Consider the following 26033-nt stretch of genomic DNA (forward strand, 5'->3'; position numbering starts at 1 on the left):
AGATTTGCCTTGTTGACAAGTGTTTGTTTCTTGACAGAAAGGAACACAAAGGAAAACACTTTGTGGAGGAGGAACATTCAGATTTATTGTCAGATTAAGCAGCGTGTGATGAAATGTTTCTCTCTCTCTTTTTTTTTTTTTTAATTTTCAACCTTGGAATAACTTTAAAAATTCTATTTTCATTTTGGTTTAGTTGGACTTGTTTGCCGCTTCTGTCTGACATTGAAAGAATAAACAATGTAACCATGCAGACGACAATTCTTTATCACATTTTTTCCAGCTCCCAGTCCTACCTCTCAGGCATTAAGGGAAAGTGATCGTTGTCTTGTTCACAGGAGACAAGAAAGGTGACTATCTGTCAGCACCATCTAATGTCTTTCATTCTCCGGGTGTCCAGTGGTCGTAGTCAGACTCGCGTCCCCAGAGGTCAATCAGTCACACAGACAGCTGCTCCAAACACAGCTCAGACCTCAGGCCAAAAGACTGCTGTGTCTACAAGCCAGCCAAATCACTTCACTGATTACTCTGATTTAGCTGTTTCAGAAACAGGCTGAGTGGATTCTAAGAGCTGATATAAGATTGTCTTTCCCGGGAATTTCATCAATACAAAATGAATTGATCAAAGCTAATATTTAGAACGCATACTGAGCAATATTGGTAATATCTAGTTTGTGCATCCTTTTCTTCATTTTGGGGATTGTTAACATGTCAGTCTGATGCTTTTAGCCTCACTACAGACAGAGTGTTGCATAGGTGCAAAGTTCTTCTACTGTGCAACTGTGGACAGTAAAAGCTTTGGGGTAGACGTGAACTACGACTCATTTGCATTTAGCCAAGAACACATTCACATTTAACGTAAAAACCTCAATAATATGGTTTTGTGAAAACTAATAGCACAGTCTGCAGCATAAAATGTTTTTATTTCATATTCGGAATGAATTCAGTGGCTATTGCATACTGTCCACCACGCCGAAATGACAAACATTTTCAGAAATTTGCATTCCGGTCTGGTCACATGTGCGTGTACACATCCACCAAGTTGAAGATCGAGTGAGAGTCACAGCAACATCTTCGGGGGGGGGGGGCACATTTATTTTGATCCGAGACGCTGGTGCTCTCTTACGTCATCTAGTGGTTCTGAATCTCGTATATAGAACCTTTAACTTTTCATGTGGTTAATGACCAAATGACCCGAAACTACAGACATTCCCATCAGCCAGCCTCAGCTGAGCTTTGTGTTTAGTGCAAATGTTAGCATGCTCACATGCATTACACTGCTAAACATCGGCGTGTTAGCATGAAAAACAAAAAAAGTGGCTTCGACAGGAGATTAATTCACACCTGGCAGATAACTTAAACAGCTTCCATGAGAAGCGTTTTGCTCCGGGGCACCTCGTCAGCCATGACTGAGGGATATGGGATGGGGTTACTAATTCACTCTCCCCACAGATTTTCTCAGCTTGTCTTGGGATTCAAATCTCTAAATCCTCTCCCACTTTCACTGACTTTTTTTTTTTTCTTCTTTTCTTCCACATTTACTTTCTGGTCTGCATGGAGTGAGCACTATGAAGGATTACCCTTCCCAGATGTAATCCAATCAAAAAAAGCAGGAACTGATTTCTTATCTTTGTAAGATGCCGCATTTCCCCTCATCTCTGAGAACACAGTGCCAGCATTATCAGTCATTTGATTACCCTGAGTAAAAATGGATACAGAACAGCAGCGGTTTCAGCCTCAAGAGGCCTGACTTGCACATTGAAATCCAATTGAAGGCTGTACCTTTATGTATTTGTTTAAGATTTGGAAATAATTAACTGGGGTAAAAGCTGTTATGGCTGCACAATGGGATTAAGAGAGACATCAAGGGTTTTTTGAGTTCAAGACAATTTAGGCTTGAGAGCACCTTTTTCCTGCCACTTAACTTTTATACACAATTATAAAAAGCATCTGTATATGAAAATGTTTTTGATTTAATGGACATATGGCTCTTAGATGTTTTTTATACTGTATGTGCACTTCATGTGTGTGTCTGCACACTGGATCAGTCCCCCCCCCCACACACACACACACACACACTGTACTGAAGCCCAGGGCATCGACAGGCTAACAGATGTTGGTCATGCAGGACAGCTGATCCTGTGAACTGACTGCACTCGCAAACATGTGTTTCTCTGGCTTCCATATGGAGAAAACACATGTAGCCCATACAACTATCACCCTGACCAATGATAATATTCCAAGCCACTTAAGGACAGTGAAATGGATAATAAACCTGATTCTGAGCCGATAAGTGCAACAAATTTTGCATCTGAAACATTTTCAGGACATGTTTTCCTTCAGCTTCTCCTGTTTCATTGACTGAATTGCCCTAACAGCATTGATACCTTTGTTTCCTGCTTGTGATAAATTGATTCTGAGTGGGCGTAACATGAGAGCACGAGCATTTGAGTGAATTTACTGTCCTGCATTTGACCTATAAACCGCTGGAGTTTTTCATGGCGGCCTGTCTTGCTGGCAGACATCTCTTTGTTATAAGCTTTTTGCTGAAGTGTCCTGAACAACGCTTGCTGTAATTGCTAAAAGGTAATTGCGCTGGCAGGTTACGACGAGGCTTTAGCTCCCATGAGCCGCACCCTGATCCCTGCATAAGGATGTGATTAACCGCCATCTCTTGTCATTAACTGTGAGAGCTTTTGGAAAGCGGGCCGCTGAAAGTGAGCAATTGTCATATTAGAACCGTTGCTTGGTCAGATCGAGTAGTGGAATCAAGTTTCTGGTCTGAAGTGGCTGCTGGCAGCCTTTAAGTACATGACAGAATTGGCCAAATTGTTAAGTCTTGTTCCTGCAGTGATATGTGATGGCTGAGCTAGCACCTAATGTTCAATTTGCTGGTCTGCTAATATAACCATACACACCATCCATGAAGGAAAAGAATATTTTTTCCTGTGAATGGTCCATAGCTCAAGTGCCAAACATCTTTAGAGAGACACCCAGCTGCCGTGCTACTTTATAGAGTATAACATTAAAGCCACAGGAATAAATCATTTGCTCCTCTGTATGAGACAGTAACTGCCAAAAGCTGTGGCCAGGCAGAGGTTCAAAACAAATAAAGCGAAACACACATTTACAGAGCAGCAGAGAACCTGTTTGTGTTGTATATCACACTGTAAATGTACTACAGATTGCTGTAAAGAGCTCTGTCCCTTTGCTCAAACTGGCAGCAGCAGGGCATTGATCTTCCTTGCCTTTGCTGCGCTGTGACGCCGCTGCAGACAGATGGGAGGTGGGGTGGCAAATAGCCTTTCATTGGAGCATGCTCAGAAATGCATATGCTCAGTGGCCTCCTGATGGCACTTCAGAGACGAGCCCAGTTTTGCTTAGATTGCTTAAGGATAGACTCATCGGGGCAGTTAGCGTCCCTTTGTAACAGAGAGAACCGAGTCTTGAAGGCCAAAACACGCTTTTTCACGAGGAGGTCAGGGAGAGAGGAAAGAACGGAGCAGGAAATTGAGGGAGCCACAGCTATAAAACAAAAAAACAAGTATTTTGTTTACCATGACAGATTTAACACATCATGCAAATAATTTGCCTGAGTGGTTTTAATGTGGCTGCAGTCAGATCTGCAGATGAATAGACAGTTTTGTTTCATGTCCCTGATGCTATTCTGAGGTTCTCCATTTAGAGGGATTTTCTGTGGAGTAGGGATAATGGAGCGTCAGAGGGGAACCCAGGAGGAAGGATTTAGATGTGTTTGAATTGACTCAGACATTTTGTTAAGTGTCATTGTGCATGGCCCGTTTATCCCCCTCCACTCCGCCCCCCTTTTCATTCATAACCATTCTCCCGTCTCTTTCACAAGGGGGTTATGGCAGGGATTTGTGTGTGTGTGTGAGTGTGTGTGTGTGGGTGTACGCGCGCACATGTATTTGGTGTTGGAAGTACGTTTGCGTGTGTGTGTTTGCGTGTGTGTGCGTGTGTGTGTGTGGTTTGGGGAGTGGGCAGGACCCAGACCAAAACAAAGGCCCTCCTATTGTAGGCCCCAGTCAGGTCTGTATTGTGTGTGCAGAGTGAATCATGACGGCATTTACACACACACACCAAACACAGACTCATGCAGACAAACAAGTCCAGCTGGGTTATGGAAACAGAGGTGGCATTGGCCTTTGCATTGGACCTGAGTGGGCTGGGTAGGCTGGAGGTAGACGATGCTATTGTGTGGGACGGACAGATGAGGCAACACAGAGACAGGGGGAGGAGGCTGGGGAGGTAAATCTCTTACAGCTGCTGTGTTTCACTATACTTAACCCCAGCATTCCAGTTCAAGGGGAGTATATGGTTTACAGATCCCTAGCATCTGCATGTACTGCGTGCATGAGGAGAAAATGGTTACTAATGGCATCAAGGTCTCATTTACATCCCGTGGAGCGTCCATGCTGGGTGCAAAACTGGATGCTTCATCACAGACTCTCTGTGCTATAGTGTTTAAAATGCTCAGAGCACAATGTAACAAATGATTGCACTCTCACTCACCACCTCTACGTCCTCCTGTCTTACTCCTTTGCCTTTGTTTCTCTGTTTATTCTTCCATTCCACAAAGATCTGTGAGGAATTTGGGATATCAGCGCTCTATAGGTTGTTCACATACTGGAGGTCATATTAAACATTAAAGGGTGCCGGATTTTTACAAGCAAGAAGAATGTGTGGAATGAAGACAATATCTCTCATTCTAGTCAGTCAATTTTGATACTATTTAAAAAATAAAAACTGTCCATGGTGAGTCTGACTATATTGTATATATGCTGTTAAAGAACTGAGAAGAACTTGCAACTCTAAAGAGAACCAACTCTACACAGAGGAAGCAAAGGCAGCTTTAAGAAAGAAAAAGACCTTGCACATTTCAAACTCTTCCTTGGAAAAAACACATCACACCATGTTGGTTACATTCCAAATAAACACAAAGTGCACGTGTAGCGGACACAAACTGGTTAACTCATAGTGCCGGTATCTAACATCCGCTCTGCGTCTATGTTAACATGTCGGCAAAGGCCACGCTATTGTCACCGCAGGGCGTGGAGGCTATCGAGGACGCGGCGAACATCCTTTGAGTGTTTACAGTTGTTGAAGTGAGGAGATATAAATGAGTGGACCCGGGTTTCTCTGTGACCCACTCGGGGAAGATGAGCATTTATGAAGAGCAGCTCGGCCGAACGGCGCGAGCCCCGTTTCTCCTGCACGGCTCAGTGGAGTTCCGTGAGCTCCAGGAAACAGATGCGGCCTGATAAGAGGAGAGGATGTCATATTGTGCGTGTTTTGTGTAAGTGTGCGTTTTCCTATTGTAAACACGGTGTGTGTTCTCACACTTCCAGCTGCTTCCCTGTTCCATTCAACCTCTGGGACAATTGGTTCGGGGCGCCAGGAGCTTGCAGGCCGCTCTCAGGGAGACCAGAGGCCACCGCGACGGACGTCTTTGCCCCCTTCACATCGGAATAACACAGAGGTAAATCACAGTTGTTTATTCCATTATCTCAGGCAGTGTCTCAGTAGCCTTGCTTGCTATTAACCTGAACTGTGCCAGGCTGTACCAAGCAAGGCGCCCTGGAGTGTGAACAGGCGTGAGTGAGCCTGCTGCAATCTGGCACTCTGGTGTGAGCAGAAATGGAAAAGAGAAGTAAATCACAGCTGTTTATCTGCATGTCTCAGACACTGTTTGTATGGGTCGTCGGAAAGAGATATGTCTTTTGTGTGTGTGTGTGCGTGTGTGTGTGTACCAGCATGCACACTTGCTCTCCTGTGATTATTTGCAGGAGCAGACTTGAGAGGGTATGAGTCACCACAGTGCTATTACACATTGCCGGGACTATTATAAGACAAAGAGCAGCAAACAGATAAAGTACAGCACAGCAAAGTACACATGGGCCCACACCCGCCTCAGCACATGTCTCAACACTCATATTAAGACATACTGTTGACACACCATGGTATTTAGTAATAACAAAGTCTCATTTACTGTAGAGTCTAATGACTCCCATGAGGATCACACGTGGCTGTTTATTTTATTCAACACACACACAGAAATTACACTCCATCAACACAGAGTGCAAGAAGAGCAGTACATCATTTTTATTCCATGCTGCATACATGAGCTCAACCTTTATCAGGCTTATAAAAGGTGACCTTTATATGAAATAAGCACAGACCCTCCCTTACATGAAGTTAATTCCAGGCAACATGACGCAGGTGTTAGCATGGAATATCAATGCTGCTATATTATTCCCTCTTTTTTTTGTTTTTTTTACAGGCTGCAACTTTCCCTGTGAGCGAGGAAACTTTCCCCTTGGTGATATGGACTTGGTGAAAGATATACCTGTGTAAAATTCATGAATTCATAACTTTTGAGGGTATATTTCACTACTGATCTATTGGGCCGTGATAAGAATTCAAAGGTGAATGGAGCTGGAGGACATCTTCAAAGCAGTCGAGGACATCAGAGGAAAGCCAATGAGGCGCCTTGCCCTCCTTCAACATCCCTGGAATACATTCCATGTGCCTCTCTGCGATGTGATATGCTGTCAGAGAAAATCGGATGCCATTGCGGTCCGCTGCCATTAACTTGATTTACTCAGGGGTTTCAGTCAAAATCTGACAAAAAAAAAAAGTGGTTGCGTCGGCAAGTTTCATCGGAATTTGTTAAACCATGCAAAGACATGTGAGGCTCTGATAGCCGCACTCACACTGAAGGACACTATTAATCAAAGAAAGGATGCATCTAGTGGAGTTCCCACTGTAGATAAACACAGGAGCTGCAGTGTGTACATGTTCTGTTGAACATAGGCTCGGCAGCTTCCTCTCTCCCTAGCTTGATTATCAAAGCTAACAGCCTTTAGCATGTGTCAGTCGAGGCGGATAACCCCCGATAGATACAAGAGGACAAGAAGACAATCAAAGGCTGCTGGCTCTACTGGAGCTGACAGTGGTCAGCTTCTGGAGGTGATAAAGGCCTTTGAATCTGAGAGCTGCTCGAGGCCTCCTTTTGTGTCCCCCCTAACCCCCCCTTCGAGCCTGGCCGAAGAGGGGTCTACTTTGATTTAGGCCCCTAGAGAGCCAAGATAGCTCTCTTCATCTCTGCTGGGGGCGGGGAGACAAAGAATGAAATAGCCCAGATCTATCAGATATTGGTCCGTCAGCGGTGGCCACTCAACTGCAGGCCAGGTCACCATGTTTGACCTCAAACACTTGACTTGGAATGCAAGGAAAAAACAAATATGTGCGTCTGCAGTGAGGGGTGGCAAATCCCTGTGTTTCTCTTAAAGCGTAGACCACATGCATGTTTCTGTATTGGTTTAAACCCTGGTTAAACCAGAGGTCAAACTGCTTTGATGGTTGGATCCTCATCATAATAACTCCTGTTGTCAAACTGGCCAAATTCATAGTTCATAGTGTCATTCTCTGCCGGTCATCTACACCTCATTGAATTTTATGGCTCAGACCCTCAGATGCACTCAACACCACAAGAGGGAAAATATGTTTCATGATTGGAAAAGTCTCTTCCTCGAGGAGAGACTCCCTGAGAGACGTGTAGACTAAGGTTATGGAACAAAAGCTTCCCCTGCTTGAATGTTATTGTGGTTCATGTCATGTCTGCCTGGCAAGCACACTGTCTACCTTGGCAGTCATGGAAGATGAACCCTGTTCGTTATTCTGGAGAGGACTAAGTTGGAAACACATTAAATGGGGATCTATACAGGCCAGGATGTCTGGATGTCGCCTCAGCTTCAAAATGACTTAACGTATTTCAAAATGTGACATTCCTTGCCTTCGTTTGAAGTCGACACTCAAAATAAAATGCAACAGGGAGCCAGGATTTTAACGGTGAGGTGGAAAAGGTGAAGGGTCACTGGGGTGGCCAGGTGAGCCCTGCCCTCGGGGCAGCTATCAGTCATCAGGCAGAGGGATGAGCTCGATCCACCATGCACACAAATGCAGTCCGTCCACCCGTTACAAGTGTGCATGCATGTGTGGAAACACAAATGCATCCTCTACATATAACAGAGCATCTATAATTGCATCTCTACTGGAAAATAACTTGAGGCCTGAGCTGGCTGATATTGCTGCAAAGTCGGAGGATATTTAAGCAAATTGAGTTACGTCTGGTTGAGCACATTTGTCTTTCAATCCAGCTGTTTTCAGCGGCACCGCGCTCACTGTTCATTTTAAACTCCTTTGAGAGGCATAACCCTCAGAGCTTTATGCCTTGAAAAGAATTTGCTGAATGCTTCTCTCTTTCTTGCAGCTCAGGGATGCTAAAACGTACTACCTGCAAAACTAAATCAAAAGCCTGCAAGAAACTGTAAAATTGATTAATCCAGTGACACTCAATATGTTGTTTCTTGTACTTGTGACCACATGGGGATAATGACTTGCCCTTTATTGGCAATTACCTGCAGTACTTTGCCTTCTCAACAACAATGTAGAATGATTATATTTATTGTCTGTCTCTTCATCGTTGACAATCAAACATGGGGGAGGGATGTGAGCAGAATTGTGTGTGTTGTGCCTGATGAGGCAAAGCAGAGAGAACATTAATTATTCAATACCAAAATCACAAAAATAAAGATGGCAAAACCAAATTGTTTTGAAAATTTCCTGAGGAAAAAAAAATGTTGGCAAGCCTCCCAAATACTGTTTGAAAATGCTCTTTGAAGGTAATGAGGCATGCTCGTGGCACACAGAAGCAGGGAGTGGTGCCATGGCAAAGCAGCATGTTCTCATTGGGTTTCTTTTTTGCTTACATATCACTTTAGTAAGGCACGTGTAGTACATTTCTAATGAAGTGCAGGATCGCGCCCTACCCCCACTAAGGGCGTCTTTTAAAGCAAACGATCTGGAGAAAAAGGTGGAGGAAAAAGAGGAAACATTGCACGTTGGATCCTGAATTTAAACGGAATGACACTTGCGACATCAAATTTTTAGGTGATGGTAATAACAACACCTCCACTTATCCAAATTCATGTTTTTCTACCAGAAGAGAATGTGATATCACTCCTAGCTCTTAAAGTATCCAGACTATCCAGGGCAATTACATTAGCGTATTACATTAAACTCACTGGTATACTGGCCATTTTTATGGGTAATGAGATATGAAAGAATCTCCCCTCTCGTAGTTAATAATACATGTGAGGTAAGGGGGGGAAATAATATTTTTATTGTATCTCCAAAACCCTTCAGAATGTGATGAGTGAGTGAAAATGCAGTGGTTATGATCCCATTTTTGGTGGTAAAAATGATATAGGGATCGTGAGCAATTTATGTGAGGAACCACAAAAAGAGTTTTCAACTTCAACAATCATTTATTCATTGAATGTAAATGGATAGGCCTGGTCAATATAAATTACCATTAGATTTGGCTAGGAGCAAAACAGTAAATCATAAAAAGCCACATAGTGAGGTTCCAGAAAGCTAGGAATTATGTTTATACACCCTTTAAAATTCCCCCATAAAAAGGTTCAAGAAGGAACCACAGGGTCTGTCTCCCAAATCAGACCTTTTGCTACAGAAAAGGTTCGAAATTTTGAATTTGTACAGAAACTAGGTCCTTTTATGATAATGTTGGTCTTCGACTTTACCAGCTTTTTCATTTACCCATTTCTCTGACACTTTAACCTTTTAATCTGTTTCTTTAACATTTCACCATGAAACACATACATGGATCAAACGATGCTCTACGGCGTTAGATGTAACTTCAGGCAAACTGTTAGCTAGCTAGCAGTGTTGTCAAGTCTTTTCCAATGAGAGCAGCTCGCACTAACCCCGAAATATTATGTCATCATATGTACAGCTGCATATTGATGGCATCGTCATTCGCATAAAGCTTAGTGGTTGCAGGGAGGAGGAGATCACCTGAAGCCTTAAAAAAGTGATTATTCTAAAGCAGCATGCGTGGGAATGAAATACAACATATCATATTTGAATATATTTCTCAGCTGGTCTGGATATGTTGCTAAATTTGTTGCTAGATGCTTTTTAGAAATAAAGAGGTATAAAGTCACTCGCCAAGGTGGCAACTCTTCTGACTAGTTAACCGTCTGATGTGGTAAGTAATGTATAAATGGTTCCAAAAGCCTGTTTCTCTTACATTTAAAAAGATGTTATATTTCAGGACAGTGGTTTGGCTAAGTGGTTATGTTACCCATAACAGTAAGCTTGTGAAACTGGATGCTAAATGGGTTATCCCCATATATATATATATACATATATATATATATATATATATGTATATATATATATATATATATATGGGCTCCTTAAAAATTTACAAAATTTTTTAAGCATAGCCTCTAAATGTTGCAATGCTGCTTTGAAATTGTAAGTGTTGGATATTTGGCATGTTTGTTTGAACCCTTTAGCCTAACATGTATAAAGAATCCAAATGGCTCCATATTGGACCCTTTAGCTGTGCCATAAATGCGCTAGGATACAGAACCTGAGAAGGTTATATACAGAGCCACTTGTTTCAAGTGTGTAGGCAAAGTAAAAATCTTTTTTTTTTTTTATGCACAATCAACATAGAAACAATGCCCTTCAAATCTGTTCTCTCCAAAACAGATGAAGAGGAGGAAACCAAATCCAGCTAATCTGTAATGCATTAGCAAGCACACTAACAGTATGTTACAGCCCATTAGTGGTTAACAATGATAGCTGATTTTCAGATGGCACAGATAGCCATTACAGTAATTCGCTCCAGCCTGCGTCAACTCCCCAATGACAACCACTGCTTCCGGCCCTGACATTAGATCAATAATGCAAAACCTCCTTAAAGTTCTGCCTTGTGGTTTCATTTAAGAGAACTTCCTCTCAAAGTAATGATGCAGGTTAATTGGCTTGTCATCGTTTGGGAGTTTACTGGGAGAGGAACAGGGGCTGTTTTAAAAGGAACACTCCAGGGATGTGCCATGTCTCCTCTGTGTATTGCCTCTGTAGTTTTATTGATGGGTTTTCTGTGTCTTGGCTGACCACCAAATTGCTGGACTTCTCTGTGTTTCGCTTTTCACAGGGTCAATATGGTTAAGAGGAAACGTTTTGCCAAGGAAACAGCAAGAAAAGCAGCTCAGATCAAGGACTTGCAAAAACAAGGGCCATCATGAGTAGAGTTCAGAGCATGCTTTTCACACTGGATGGAACCCTGAATGAATGAATACAGAAACAGTTACTGATACCTCAAATACACACACACACACACACACACACACACACATTCAGGTGGCCAAACATATGGTGCATTATGTACACTCTGTCCATACTGTTGTCCCGTCCTGTTTCCTCCCCACGGATCACCCCAGGGGTCGGGCCACCTCCATTGATTGCCACCGCTTATTAATCAGAGTCGAGGTGGACACTACAGGCCTGCCATTTGTTAGTGGCTTTCCAACAGGATGCCATTAGAGCGTCACTGTCGCACATTATCCTGAATAAGTAATGAGGAGGCCGGTAAAGCCGCAACTTCCTCCCGCATTAGGATAAACGACTTTCAGGCAGGCACATTTCGTTAATATGCATGCGGAGAGAGCAATGAGGGAGAGTGAGATAGGCAGAGATAGAGAGAGGAGGAAAGAGAGGCAGAGAGATGAGCATTAAGGACTAGGGACAAACTAAAGTCTCCATAGAGAGAAGGACATTCAAGATCAATTGCTGAGAAAAGATGCAGACTAAGTGCTTTTGTTGTGGTGAGAGAGGCAGAATTAGGACTGATTGTTCCAATACAGCCAGACCTTGAATTTGGTTGAAACACTGCAATTTTATTCATACTGGTGTTGAGGACCAGTTTGTGTTTTTTTTCAAACAGCAAATCATTACGAAAGAACAGAGTTTATTTGCTGGTCTGATTCACTGGCCATCACTGTGTTACCCCATTTAACCATAGGTTAAATCACAGTCATATCATCCAGGCGTACATCTGGACTCTAGATCCGCAGCCATGAACCCAAAGTTAGATCACCACGCAAGGGAAGCGAGTAGCTGCTTTGTAGATCTAGACTGTAAGTCTCCTGGTTCACCATGTGATCCTGATCCGAGTCCTTATATATTGGATAACTGCTGATTTTCTCATGTGACTCTTTCAAGTCAATTAAAATGTGTTAATACTGTAGGCGCCACTACAGCACATATTAAAGTGCAGTGATTGGGGCCTTAAGGCAGCACCTGCATTATTATCTTCTCCTGGGGACGGCATCTTAAGGCTTTTATTATTTCACTTTGTATTGTGTTTACATGGTGGAATTTACTTAATAAATCTGAGCTTAATCACATTAACACAATGTAATTACTAATTAGTAATACATAGTGAACAGAGAGTGGTAGAAATTGGGTTCAATAGGGGGCCCAGAGCTCATTTTGCCCTAGGGCCCCCTAGATTAACCCAGCCCTGATCAACCTTGGTTAAATTATATATGATATAATTCTGGTCTGTTTTATCCACCCTATAGACTTATTATTGTTGTTTTTTTTCATCCATATGAGGCATTTTTTATTACTTATGAGTCAGAGGCTCCAGGAAGCTTTGTAGTTTCCAGAGTGCTTTGTTTCATATTTCACCACATGGTTTACTTGTGTGATGGACTACTGATTAGTTAGTCACATTCTCTGCAAAGTGCTTGCAGACAGACTCTTGATGAAGGCCTATATAAATAAACCACTCTCCGTTTGACTTGCTGTAAACACCAGAGAAACATGGTATGCCAACAACAACTATTTTTCATACATACTAATATCAATTTGCTCTTGGAATATTATTTCGTGCCAAAAATGTATTTTGAAACCGAAGAGGAGGTTGCCTCTTTATCTGAAGTTCAGCGTCGTAAAGGAAAAATTCCTATGTTTATTCGATGTACTTTGCAATTAGAATGAATCAAATTGATGGACATCATTTTCAAACTGATTCCGCCCGATACACATCAGAGGGGCGATGAAAAGCAGTACTGAGCAACACTTCTGTGTAAAAGCGCTACACATCCACCCAACTAGACTTAATCACAAAGCGCAAGTGCACAATTAAAGACTGTCCAGTTCTTCACTAATTGAGACCCTTTTGATTTGTCCAATTTACTCAAATTGTGTTTGGCTGCTGGCATGACCACCTTTTGCACCAATCCTCCCTGTGCTAAGAAACTAATGTATCAAAACTTAATAAAATCCTAAAGGAGACAGTCGGACTCTTCAGTTCTAGTTCTTCTTCCTCCGTTTCATCTCTTTGGTATCTTGCTTGAATGCCATTTAAAGCTGCCAGTGTGAGCCAACCGTATAAAAAGAACTCAGGTCTGTCAGGAAAAGAGAAAAAGAGCTACATCATTTGCAGCTGTTTCCCTCTCCCGCTGGAATGCAAACTGGCTGTGGCTTCAGAGCGCGTGCTTGTTAGCAGATATTTAGTGATGATAGTGTCTGCTGCTTGGAAGACAAGCCGGTCCCCTACAGGGCAAGGCTCAGTCTCTGCTCATCAATAGACAGGGTCAAACCATAGCTCCATTGGAGATAGCAGAAGAGGAGATTTGCAATGTGAAAATATCACTGTGGCATTTACAGCGAAGGTTTGTCTGCAGGGTGAGGGAAGGTGTAGTTAACTAACTCATTGTGGAAGCAATCGAGCAGACAGGACTTTTAGGAGAATTTTTTTTTTAAAGCCCCCCTGGCTTCCGCAGACATTAAAGGGAAGCTTCTTGTGAAATCTTCCCTGATGTTTCCCATCCTGCTTCTTTTTCATTAAGGAAGCCGTAATGCAAAGAGGATGCCCTTTGAACGAAGAAGGGGAGACATGTCATGTTCAGCTGGAGGAGTTGTTTACAAGAACATGGCTCGCTTTTAAGGAAATTGGGGGCATGTGTCTGGGTCTCGACAACGCTCAGCGCTATGACCAGATCATTAGTGCGAATGGGTTTTGACTCTCAGTTGAACTCCAGTTAATTTAGCAGAACCCGACTCGAAACTTTTTCCGAAAATAGGAAGTCGTATGAATTTCTGCTGAGTCAAAAACGTGTCAGTAAGTAAAAGGAATGAATCATCACAAGCTGGATTTTTTTTGGGGGGGGCGGGGATTCAAAAGAAGCAGGTATTCTTGTTATGGCCGGCTCTAATGAAAAGAATTCGTGTTCAATTTATCATTTTTATCCACCTCAGGAGCAGCAAACTGGGGATGACAGATAAAGGCACGTGGCTGACACGCGGACAATAAGGACACTGAAGCTCTTTATTCAGGCCTGTTCTTTTAATCAGCCCAGAGATTGGAGGGCACATCTCAGCCTGTTCATCCCACTAACACAACAAGTGAAAGATGCTTATTAGAGTTACTCAGCTAGACATAATGCACAAACAAGGACATTGGAGATGTTCATAATGGTGCTTCAGTGCCGGGGTCATTGGCCACCCCAAATCAATCAGAGAAGTTAGAATGGAGGGAGCGCTTTACAAAAGAAGCACACCATCATTTATCTTATCATTTGACGGAGTGTAAGGTTGCTCTGTAAACAAATTGGAATGCAAATTGCATTTGTTTGCTTTTTTCCCCTCAAAGCTTTTCAGGCTGATTTAAAGCGCTTGTGTATCCTGCAATCACTCACACACACACACACACAAACACACACACACATACAGGATAATGTTTTCTGGCATGAGAGAGCTGGACAAACCTCAGATGAATGTTCTCCCTCCTCCTCCAGGTCTGATTTTCTCCCGGTTGTCACGCGGCATGTGTGCGCAAATCAATCAGACCCCTTGTTCTAATCAGTCCCACTTATATCACCCTGCAAATAAATGACACCATTCAGGAGGGGAGATCAATAGGAGATAAGGTGAAAGTCTCCCTTCTTCCTGCCCACGGGGCACAGGGTTGGGACGGGGACAGACTAAACTAAACAGATTTATTCTTTTGTCTTCCACCTAAAGTGATTTCACTCTCAAATGTCATTCAATAAGCGCAGCGGAGGAACAGCTTGGATTGGGAAAAGATGAAGAAATGGATTTCAAGTGTAGAAGTCGGTGCATATATAGAAGTGTATGAATATGTATTAGCCGGGCACATAAAGGCATACTTGGTGGTTGCTTGCTTGCATGTGCTACACAGGGGGGGGGTAGGGAAAAATGATTGCAATATACTGAGATATATATTATCTCGTAATACTGGGGCAATAAGAGTTTCTCTTGCTCCTGCCACTGTCTGCTTTGTCGCATTTCAGCTAGAACCAATCACACCAGGCACACTGGCTCAAGCATACACCTGTGATTGACAGCTGACAGGAGTGATTTAAAGGATGAGGCTGGTGATATTCCATATATTTCAATGCGTAAACAATGTGTAAGCCCAGCTCTTAGTGCTTTCTCATTTTCTTACACTGTCTGTGGCACTCAGCCAAGCCCACGTGTTCCCACTGAAGGCGTAAAGCATTGAACAATGCCCATAAATACATAATTCTATCTTCATAAAAGGCTGAGTAAATTCCTAAAACATCCGAGGCACTGTAGTTTTTAGCCAACTCTACACAAACTGGAGTAAACAATGTATTTGTTTGGGATTATTTTCAGTCGTGGATTAATACACATTTGGTGCTCCAGTCAGCAGGAATATGTGCAATCAGCTCAAGATACAGTACAGTGCCCATGTTCTTCATGATGGAGGAACCTGTCACGCAGTGCTACGGTAGAGCTCATCGGTGAGTTTTTAACAGACCCAACAATAACTTCCTCGTAACACAACAGCAACATATCTCCAGCTTTGCTCTGTATTTCATTGTGACTTCCCTGTGACCCAAGTGTTGTCGGTCGTACAGCACCGCCTTCATTCTGCCCTCTGATTAAAGCATGCTGCTGACAAACATAATACATCTGGTGCTCATTCGTGACTGCAGAGCAAAAAACTCATCCATCTCAGTAAGACATACAGTGGGGCAAAAAAGTATTTAGTCAGCCACCAATTGTGCAAGTTCTCCCACTTAAAAAGATGAGAGAGGCCTGTAATTTTCATCATAGGTACACTTCAACTATGAGAGACAGAATGAGAAAAAAAAATCTTTAAAGAAATTTTTAAAGAATTTATTTGCAAATTATGGTGGAAAATAAGTATTTGGTCAATAACAAAAGTTCATCTCAATACTTTGTTATATACCCTTTGTTGGCAATGACAGAGGTCAAACGTTTTCTGTAAGTCTTCACAAGGTTTTCACACACTGTTGCTGGTATTTTGGCCCATTCCTCCATGCAGATCTCCTCTAGAGCAGTGATGTTTTGGGGCTGTCGCTGGGCAACACGGACTTTCAACTCCCTCCAAAGATTTTCTATGGGGTTGAGATCTGGAGACTGGCTAGGCCACTCCAGGACCTTAAAATGCTTCTTACGAAGCCACTCCTTCGTTGCCCGGGCGGTGTGTTTGGGATCATTGTCATGCTGAAAGACCCAGCCACATTTCATCTTCAATGCCCTCGCTGATGGAAGGAGGTTTTCACTCAAAATCTCACGATACATGGCCCCATTCATTCTTTCCTTTATACGGATCAGTCGTCCTGGTCCCTTTGCTGAAAAACAGCCCCAAAGCATGACGTTTCCACCCCCATGCCTCACAGTAGGTATGGTGTTCTTTGGATGCAACTCAGCATTCTTTCTCCTTCAAACACGACAAGTTGAGTTTATACCAAAAAGTTCTATTTTGCTTTCATCTGACCATATGACATTCTCCCAATCCTCTTCTGGATCATCCAAATGCTCTCTAGCAAACTTCAGACGGGCCTGGACATGTACTGGCTTAAGCAGGGGGACACGTCTGGCACTGCAGGATTTGAGTCCCTGGCGGCGTAGTGTGTTACTGATGGTAGCCTTTGTTACTTTGGTCCCAGCTCTCTGCAGGTCATTCACTAGGTCCCCCTGTGTGGTTCTGCGATTTTTGCTCACCGTTCTTGTGATCATTTTGACCCCATGAAGTGAGATCGAGGGAGATTATCAGTGGTCTTGTATGTCTTCCATTTTCTAATAATCGCTCCCACAGTTGATTTCTTCACACCAAGCCGCTTACCTATTGCAGATTCAGTCTTCCCAGCCTGGTGCAGGTCTACAATTTTGTTTCTGGTGTCCTTTGACAGCTCTTTGGTCTTGGCCATAGTGGAGTTTGGAGTGTGACTGTTTGAGGTTGTGGACAGGTGTCTTTTATAGTGATAACGAGTTCAAACAGGTGCCATTAATACAGGTAACGAGTGGAGGACAGAGGAGCCTCTTAACGAAGAAGTTACAGGTCTGTGAGAGCCAGAAATCTTGCTTGTTTGTAGGTGACCAAATACTTATTTTTCCCCCCATTCTGTCTCTCATAGTTGAAGTGTACCTATGATAAAAATGACAGGCCTCTATCATCTTTTTAAGTGGGAGAACTTGCACAATTGGTGGCTGACTAAATACTTTTTTGCCCCACTGTATCACACTCTGAGGGTAATTTGTAATCATTGATGACTTTTTTTTTTCCAGCGGGCCATGTTTTGTGAATGTTTATTTTTCTAACATAACACTGTTAAAAGGGCCCTCCACTAATTTCACACATTGAATTCAGTTTATTCATCACAACTGTAGGTATGGTGTATGGGAGACATTTATTTTACAAAGATGCTATGAGGTTGCATCATGGGAAATGCAGAATGTTGTTTTTTTTGGAGTTTGGGACACAAAGTCAGGATATTCGGGCCTCTGCTGTCATTATTTTGGCCGTTCTTTATGGAAGAGACACACTACATCTCTGGAATATCCCCTTTGGTGACATCAACTGCTTCAGTGTTGCTTTGTGTGCATGTTGTGTTGTGCCTAATGTGCAATGTTCAGTGTTGAAAATAGCTCAGTTTTCAGCGACCAACCCTGTAAGTGTAGTCTGGTAATTTGTGTACAAAATCTTAGGACCAAATCACAATTCAGAAGGTAGATGATGGTTGTATTAAACATTATTGTCCGTCTACAGTTTGTAATTGTACTGTTGTATTATGTTATACTTGTTCTGTTATCGTTGCTGCACATTAAAATGAAATGATCTTATAAATGAATACAAGCCAAGGTGACTTGTTCAAATAGCCATCCCGTGCATCCCTGTCCAAGCTTTTTAATTTTTTAGGTGACAAGACTGCATGCTGAGAGCCCAACCACCTGCTGGGTGCAGCTCACCAAAAGCAGCTCGCCAGCCGTCCACCCTGCTCTCTCCCTGCCTCCTGTGAGCAGTGAATAAGACATGCTGTGAGTCAGAAAGACTCAGGACCAAGTCCAAGAGCCAGGCCTGGGTTTGATTAAAAGTGCTGGTGGTAAGCCATAAAAGGGCAAGGATAAAACTCTGAGCAAAGAGGAGGTCTCTCCCCTCCTTTTCATGATTCATGAGTGACTAATCTTTAATGTAAGCCTCCTCAAACACAATTTATTTTATTATTCACTTGCTCAGTATGCAGCAGCTGGACTTTTGCGGTACCACACCCTTGATAAACTCTGCAGGGGAGGAAGAGGGCCGTGCAGCGCTTGTGCGGTTTGTTATGGTTCAAAATGTTTGCTCTGAACTTATTTTTCATCCGGCACTTTCTCTCTGAGCGGACAACAAAGCAGAGACATGCCAGAGAGCAAAAGCTGGATTTCCAGTAGTAGTTTCACAGTAGAACATGAGTGCTGAAAATGAAGCACTTTGCTCTCGTAGAAATATTTGGAAATACTCATTTGATTTGTTTTCTTATGGTTGAAATGGATTTTTCATAATATGGCTGAATAGGTAGTCTGTAAAAATGTTCATACTGAAGTGCATTAGAAAGATGTAATTAATCACCAATCTCTTTTTGTTCTTTTTGAAAAGAGCAATCTGTAATACTGAACAAATAAAAAAAAATGACATATAACATAAGCATGGTGAATAATTCAAATGCAAAATGTAATTAGTGGTCAAATAAAAAGCAAAAGGCATAATGTGCAGTGCAGTCTTTGTAGAACCACATCAGCTGCTCATTGGTTTCAGTGCAGCAGCACAGATTCTTGTGATGTTCTACAAACCCTTGCAGACAAGGTCTTCAAATACCATTGTGTGGTACGTACGAGTGTGTGTGTGTGTGTGTGTGTGCTGGTGTCTTGGTTCTCTCTCTCTCTACCCACAGGTTCCTCCTCTGCAGGAGAGGTGCAACAGGTGTCCCTAATCCAGTTGATTAGCAGGGGTGCATATGAAGCAGGGGAGTGCCACATCCACTCTTCTCCCTCCTTCATTCAGCCAACACCTGCGTGAACGGACGTGTGCTCAGTGTTTTATCAGTGTGATCTTAGTGTGATCTTTGTGACGCAGTAGCTTCCCATCAACAGTGTTAAGTTTTCCACAGCAGATCAGTGGCATTCAGCTGTTGAGCTCGGTTTAAGTTGTGTAATTCTTTGGTTTACTTTTTGAATAAGTACTTGTTTTCTACCCATCAATTTGTTTTCCCCACCGTCATTCCTCGTGGGTTCTTTTTTTCGTCATTGTTATTTCCCCTCATCCCCTAAACATCTTTTGGGTCGTAACAAGTATTTATATTCCCTTCATATGTCAGTGTGGATACACACTTTGGGCAATGTCTCACGGCTGTTATTGGGCTTAGATCCAGATTTATTTGGCTCTGTTGACTCGTTATTAGCTGTATCATACATATCAACTGGTTAATAATACTTTCATTGAGTATTCAATCAGTCATTTTTATTGTGTTATTGAAATGTACGATAATTTATAATCAGAAAACTTTGATTTCCAATAAAATATTAAGCTCTCGTCAAAAATCCTACAGTATTATAACACCTTTTAATATAAAAGCTAAATATGCGCTACCAAATATGTGCTTTGAAACACTTAATTAGAAAAAAAAAACAGCTAGAACAAAAACTGGCAGTTAGAAAACTGCTCTTGCTGTAATATATTGGCCAGTTTATTTCCTTTGCCTCATTATGAGGATGGTTTTAAATAATTCATTTGGTTGATCCTTTCCTCTCCAGTAAGTAGCATTGTGGAAAAAAAACTGGACATGTGGCTTTTTCAGTGATGAATTAGAACCAATTACATAGTAAATATTCGGAACTGCATTCGTAATCAAGTTTTTTTTTTACTGATTGATAATGCAGCATGATAGTGAGGACTGAGGCGAATACAGCATAGTCTGTGTTTGTTATGTGTGCCTCCTCAAACACATCACTGATAGAAGCTCCTTACACGAGCACCAGCGCAGTAAATGGTCAAACTTCCTGTCTGTGAACAGTAACAGCGGTTGCATAACACAACCGGCCCGGGTGTGTGTGTGTTTTTTTGTTTTTTTTCTCGCTGACAGCCACTCACAGTAGAAAATGATTAACTTCCATATATGGGAAGTGACACTCAACACATAGGCTTTAAATTAACAAGGGATCTTTCTGCACAGTTTGAGTAATGTGTGAAACATCAACTGATAATATCTGATTACAAATGTATGTAATAAGTGGAGAGAAAAGGAGGGGAAAGCCAATTTGTGGAACATGTAGCAGCCTTATGCCAAATGCAAAGTAATACACGTTAACAGAGAAAAATAGAAAATAAATTAATTCCACTGAGTAATTTTTTATTCAGTTTCAACTTGGGGAGTTTCTTTGATCTGGATAATTTTGATCATGTAGCTGTTTAATGATAAAATAAGCCCTCGTTTTCTTACACGGTCTTTGGTGCTTTATTTAATCTATCAAAAGAGGATTTCAAGCTATTGTTCAGAGCCACATACATACTGAGACCGTATATTTACTCCTGCTGGATTGAAAGTAATGTTTTTCAGATAAAATGGCAGTTCATGAACTCTGAGTGTAATGGATATCAGTGCTGAAATTCCTCCGCACGCTCTTACCCAGGAGGATACTTTGTCACTTTGGTTTAAAGTTCTTCCCATGAAACGAGGCTACAAAGGTCGAGCCCCATCTTTCTGACATCATTATTTCCTCACATGTCCGGAGCACAAGGGGTTACATGTGGTAACGCTGGCTTCGGAGGGCTGAAAAGAGGGGGGGGTGGGGTCCTCTGCTCGGGGTGGGACCACAGAGGATGCCCGGCTTCTTTTCCCATGTTCTCCCCAGCCAATGAAAACACTGGAAAATAGCACGTTCCCATCAGCTAAGCCCGGTGACACTGCAACCCCAGGAAAAGCGTGAGTAAATACCAAAGGCAAGGCCACGGGCTGGGGGAGGGAGGGAGGGAGGAGGTGGATGTGGAGGGGGGGTGGGGTGGGTGAAAGTGCTCAGAAATCACTCAGACCTGCCCCATTGTGGATGTGGAAGCAGCACCTATTACCAGCCACCTGTGCTTCATTTAGGTTAAATCCTTTAAAAGCTCATTTATTTTCATTTTCTAATCCCCGCTGTATTGCTTTTCTGGGGCTATTCACCTGTCAGATGCAATTTAATCCTTAAAAAGTGGCCCCGGTTCAAGACCTGCAGGTGATACACACTTTTTTTTTTCTGATTCTTTGGATTCTTTTGCTTAATTCTTTTCTTCCCTCCTTACACCAATTTTCCCCTCTGTCGCTTTGACTATGGGTTGATCTCATTCTTTGTTTATTCATCTGCTACAATAAGCGTTGCACCCAGCACTGATATGGGAGACATTGTGTTCAGGTCAAAGTAAGGTGACACGCCGGTAGTGGGGTGACGATGAGACGCAACGAGCGCATTGCCTGAAATGCTTTTGGGTTGTTCCTGCATCGCTTACGCATGTCATCTCCCCCAACTGTGAGTGAAGGATGTTTAGCTCAGGAATTTTATTTATTTATTTTTTTGTTCTTCAAGCCACACTGTAACAAACGTCCAAATAAGACATTATTATGTTCATGATTGCGGGAATGAAAAGACCAAAATGACATCCAGATGTTACCAATTACGCAGCCTCGGCCCTTAGTTTGTTTGTGTTACTACAGTAATGCTGCAAGTCCAAAAGTCCACAGAAACTGATGACTGTTTACAGTCTGTACATTTAGAAGTAAACTCATTCGTACGTTGCGTTTCCGTATGTACAGAGAATATAGGATAATGCCAATTTATGATCGATTCAAAGGCCGTCGCTCTATTCAACAGCAGCGTAGGCGTGTGTTGAGAGGGACACGGGTCCAGAATCTGTTCTATTTGGACACAGAAGAGGATTGCAATATGTGTTGGACTTGCTTGCTTTTAAAGTAAATACCTATGCAATTCAGGCTGCACTCTGAGAGCGTTTTCCTTTCCTGGAGGCCTCTCTCCATTATTCAGAAAAACTGTAAATAATCTTTTCTATTAAAGCCGAGCCTTTTATATGTCTTAGAAGTCGCGGGGGCCTCAGATAGTCAAAAGAGAGGACAAATATGATCCAGCGTGCTCATAAGAATTACCCACTAAATACTTTCCATCCCTGGTCAGTGAATGGAATTTGGAGGTTGAGATACAGAAAACATCCCATGCCTAATGGTACCATCACTTAATTAAAATGTGAATTCAAAGGATAATTATTTTTCTACATATTCAGCCCTCTGGTGGAGTGTTTCCCATTGCATTGCTGCTGACTTCCGTTATCCCAGTGGGCTAATGTTTTTTTCGTTTGTTTCATGTTATTCCAACACCAACTCCAAGTCCTGTGATGTCAGAAGTTCACTTGTTACACCGTGATTCAAATCACAGCACAGACTGGGATGCAGGGTCATGGAGTAATGCTTACATTACGAATGGGACCAGGCTAAGGGATGACGTTTGTCCCCTGCTGGTTAACTGCCTGCGTGGTTTTTGGAAATGAAGTAATATAACCAATATAACCACTTTTAGTGCCTCTTCCCACAGATATCGCACCAATCAAACGAGCAATAATAGCAGTATCAGTGGAGCTGAAACATTCATGCCCCCTGGAAAACCGTAGAAAGTGTAAGTGCCACGACAACAGAAAAACAAATAAAATGCAGATTTCTGCTTCTTTTTTTTTTTTTCGTATGTATAATTCTAGCGAAGGCATTTTCATTTCAGTTGCAGTCAGATTTGTGTTTCTAAACCGTCTCTGCATCGCTGTAACAAAGGTCACGGTGACCTGAGGTTCCAGGAGAAGGTAAATAAGTGCAGTGAACTCATGGAAGGCGTATCCCTCCCAGAGAACAGGAGCTTCCTCTGGAGCTGCAAACAGGACGGAGTGTTCTCCTTGGAAACAAAAATGTGCTTGGCAATGAGTCAGACCTCTGTTTGAAAACCATAGGGGGATATCCCTGCTCACACTCCTACACAGGATCACACCCATAATGAATGGAGGAGTGGTGTGTGTGTGTGTGTGTGTGTAAGACAGAGTACACACCCAGGCATATGTAACTATCAGCGTGTCTCTGCTCCATGAACTCTTCCAGACTTTTCGAGTTCACCTCGGTTTGGTTCAAACTTGTCAACTTTCAGACATTCCCTGTCATCCTTGAGCTTGTTTGCCTGAATACGTTTGAAAGCTTCCTACTAATGCAGGGAACAATTAAGTTATCAAATGGACACAACCATTATGTAAAAGGCGGGTTATATTGCCAACAATTTGAACACTGTCTGCTTCCTGGAAGTGCAGGCGAAATGTCAGGGGCACAATATTTCAAGGCTATTAACTTGAGTGCTTTTTTATTCAGTCTCATTACTTTTTAAACAGCATAGGAAGTCACGGAAATGTAATATTAATTTTTACATGGCTTTCATTTTCATTCCTATGGAGCTGTTTAAAATTCAGGGGTTTTTGCATGCGGGGAGAAGGAGGGCCGGCTTATTATTCTATACGTAGCGAGTCAAAGTCACATCTGCGCTCACTTTCTGGAGGAAAATCAGAGGTGTTGGCTGTTTGTTGAGTGTGAAGTCATTGTGTATTCTGTGGTAAATGATGTGACAATGGACACGATGTAGGAGTGGATCTGACAGCACGGAGGAAGAGACAGGAAGAAGAAACCAGGCAGCTATCTTCCGGAAAACACATGCACCTACGCCAACCTACATCAAACAAACATCTGTATCGGGAAGACAACCCTGTATGCATGCATCACAACACACCTTTCTAGGTATTCACATTCACTCATCCGCTCATAGAACACTGTGCTTATGTGCACACATGTACTGCGCAGTGCAACATATATCTATATAGTTTAATGAGAGAGACAGATGGACTGACAAAAGAGGAGAGGAGGAGAGACATTTCATTAAATCTTTATTTTGGAATTTCAAAAAACTAGATAAGACCAATTTTGATATACGAGAGATCCCTAATTTAGGCCCTAATGAGAATTTTTCAAATGTGGGGAGCCTTATCATGAAGAATGGCTGGAGACCATTAATAGTTTATAGGTTGAGTTAATGATAGAGACGACTCTTAATTGAGCTCTACAGAGCTTCACTATCCGGTGGTCCTTTTCACCGGCGCTAGGAATCTCTCATTATTTCAGATTTTGTTAAAGAGAAAAAAAAAAAAAAAAAGAAAAAGCATGCATAATACCTCCTTTTTTTAGGGATGAAAGATTAATTTGGGCGCCCAGAAAAAGATCCGGCTCGACTTCTACAAATCACAATGTTTCAGAATCCGACGTGGTGGAAAAGATATATATTGTTTAAATCGACCTCTAATTTCATTGTAACGAGGTAGAAGGAGCAAAAAGGATCTAAGCTCTGCCCATATATCATCTCATAGAGCAGTCCTCTGTGTTATGATACAGTTGCCATGGAGATTTAGTTTCCACATTACTCCTTGATTTGGACTTGTGTGATTCAGCAACTGACCGGTCGCTCATCTGTCCGGGGGCTGTTGGTTAGGCCATGCTTTCCACTGAAGCTGCATTCACACACTCACGAACACAGAGTTACAGTTGAAGCTTATAAATAGGCATTACCATATGAACACGTCATCCGCCTGTTGCTGTGGGGCTGCCAGGCAGTCAGTACAGTAAACACCGGGTCACCATGGCAGTAGTCTGAGCGGCTGACAAAACAGGGGAAACAGGAAGGGATTCCCTTTCAGCCCAGTGACAGCCACACTGTAACGTGGATTCCCATCACCCTTTCCCTGGCATGGCCGTGGGTTTCCCCACTCTTGCTCAATCGCGCCAACTGGTCGGCGGTAAACCCCCCCTCCCAGAACATGTGGCAGCTCTAATTACCGCACCACACAGGCCTCGATTCAGGAAAACCACAAAATGGGGTTATACGGCTGTGCGCTTTTTTTTTTTGAACGCCGCTACCAGTGCCGATGTGGTGCACCGCTCGCTGCTCTGAGTTGAAAAACGTGCTCAATTATTAATGATTTGTGATTTACAGGGGAGCAAGATTACAAATCCCCATTCTAAAGAGGTGAAATATGGAGAGCTATATATACAGCTCCCAAGTCAGCCTCCAGCTCTCAGACTGAGGGCAGATTTCCAACATGGCAGATGGTGACTGTGAGACAGGCAGTGGAGAGGAAGCCTGTGTGTGTGTACGTGTGTGTTCATGTGTGTGTGCTTGGATCACAGCATTTCATCAATAGAGAAGTGTAGAAATGGAATTAAAACACTCCTCTAACAAGCTCTCACATTCAGCACTGCTTGTCTTGCGGCAACTGATTCACACAAGGGTGATTCAGAGTGATAAGGGAGAAACAAATTGCTGTTATCACATTGTTAGATGTCAAAACAGAGCTGCCCCGTTGCCCATCATTTGTTTTGGGAATTAGAAGTATTCTCTCTCTGTTACTAGCTTTTCTATTTTTGGAAGGAAAATAAAACCTCAGTGGACCCTGTTGAGATGAGGGAGGAGATAGAGGCACAGATAGCCTTCCTGTTTGAGCCTCAAATAAACACAGCGCACGATGTCGCCCACAGCTTCCTAATGGGGAGGATAGATCCGTTCTAGCAAAGTGACATTTTGACTTGGCAAGGCTGTAAATTTTATGCGAAACAGTTACCTTTTGACTGGAGTACAAAGAAGGCAAAGGATTTGACATTTACTCTCCAAACTTGGCGTTCATTGACTGCCCTAAAAACTCCACTGTAGCCTGAAAATGTAATATAACGCACTTATAACTA

Source organism: Pempheris klunzingeri, chromosome 21 (assembly GCF_042242105.1).
Source record: "Pempheris klunzingeri isolate RE-2024b chromosome 21, fPemKlu1.hap1, whole genome shotgun sequence".
Lineage (NCBI taxonomy): Eukaryota > Metazoa > Chordata > Actinopteri > Acropomatiformes > Pempheridae > Pempheris > Pempheris klunzingeri.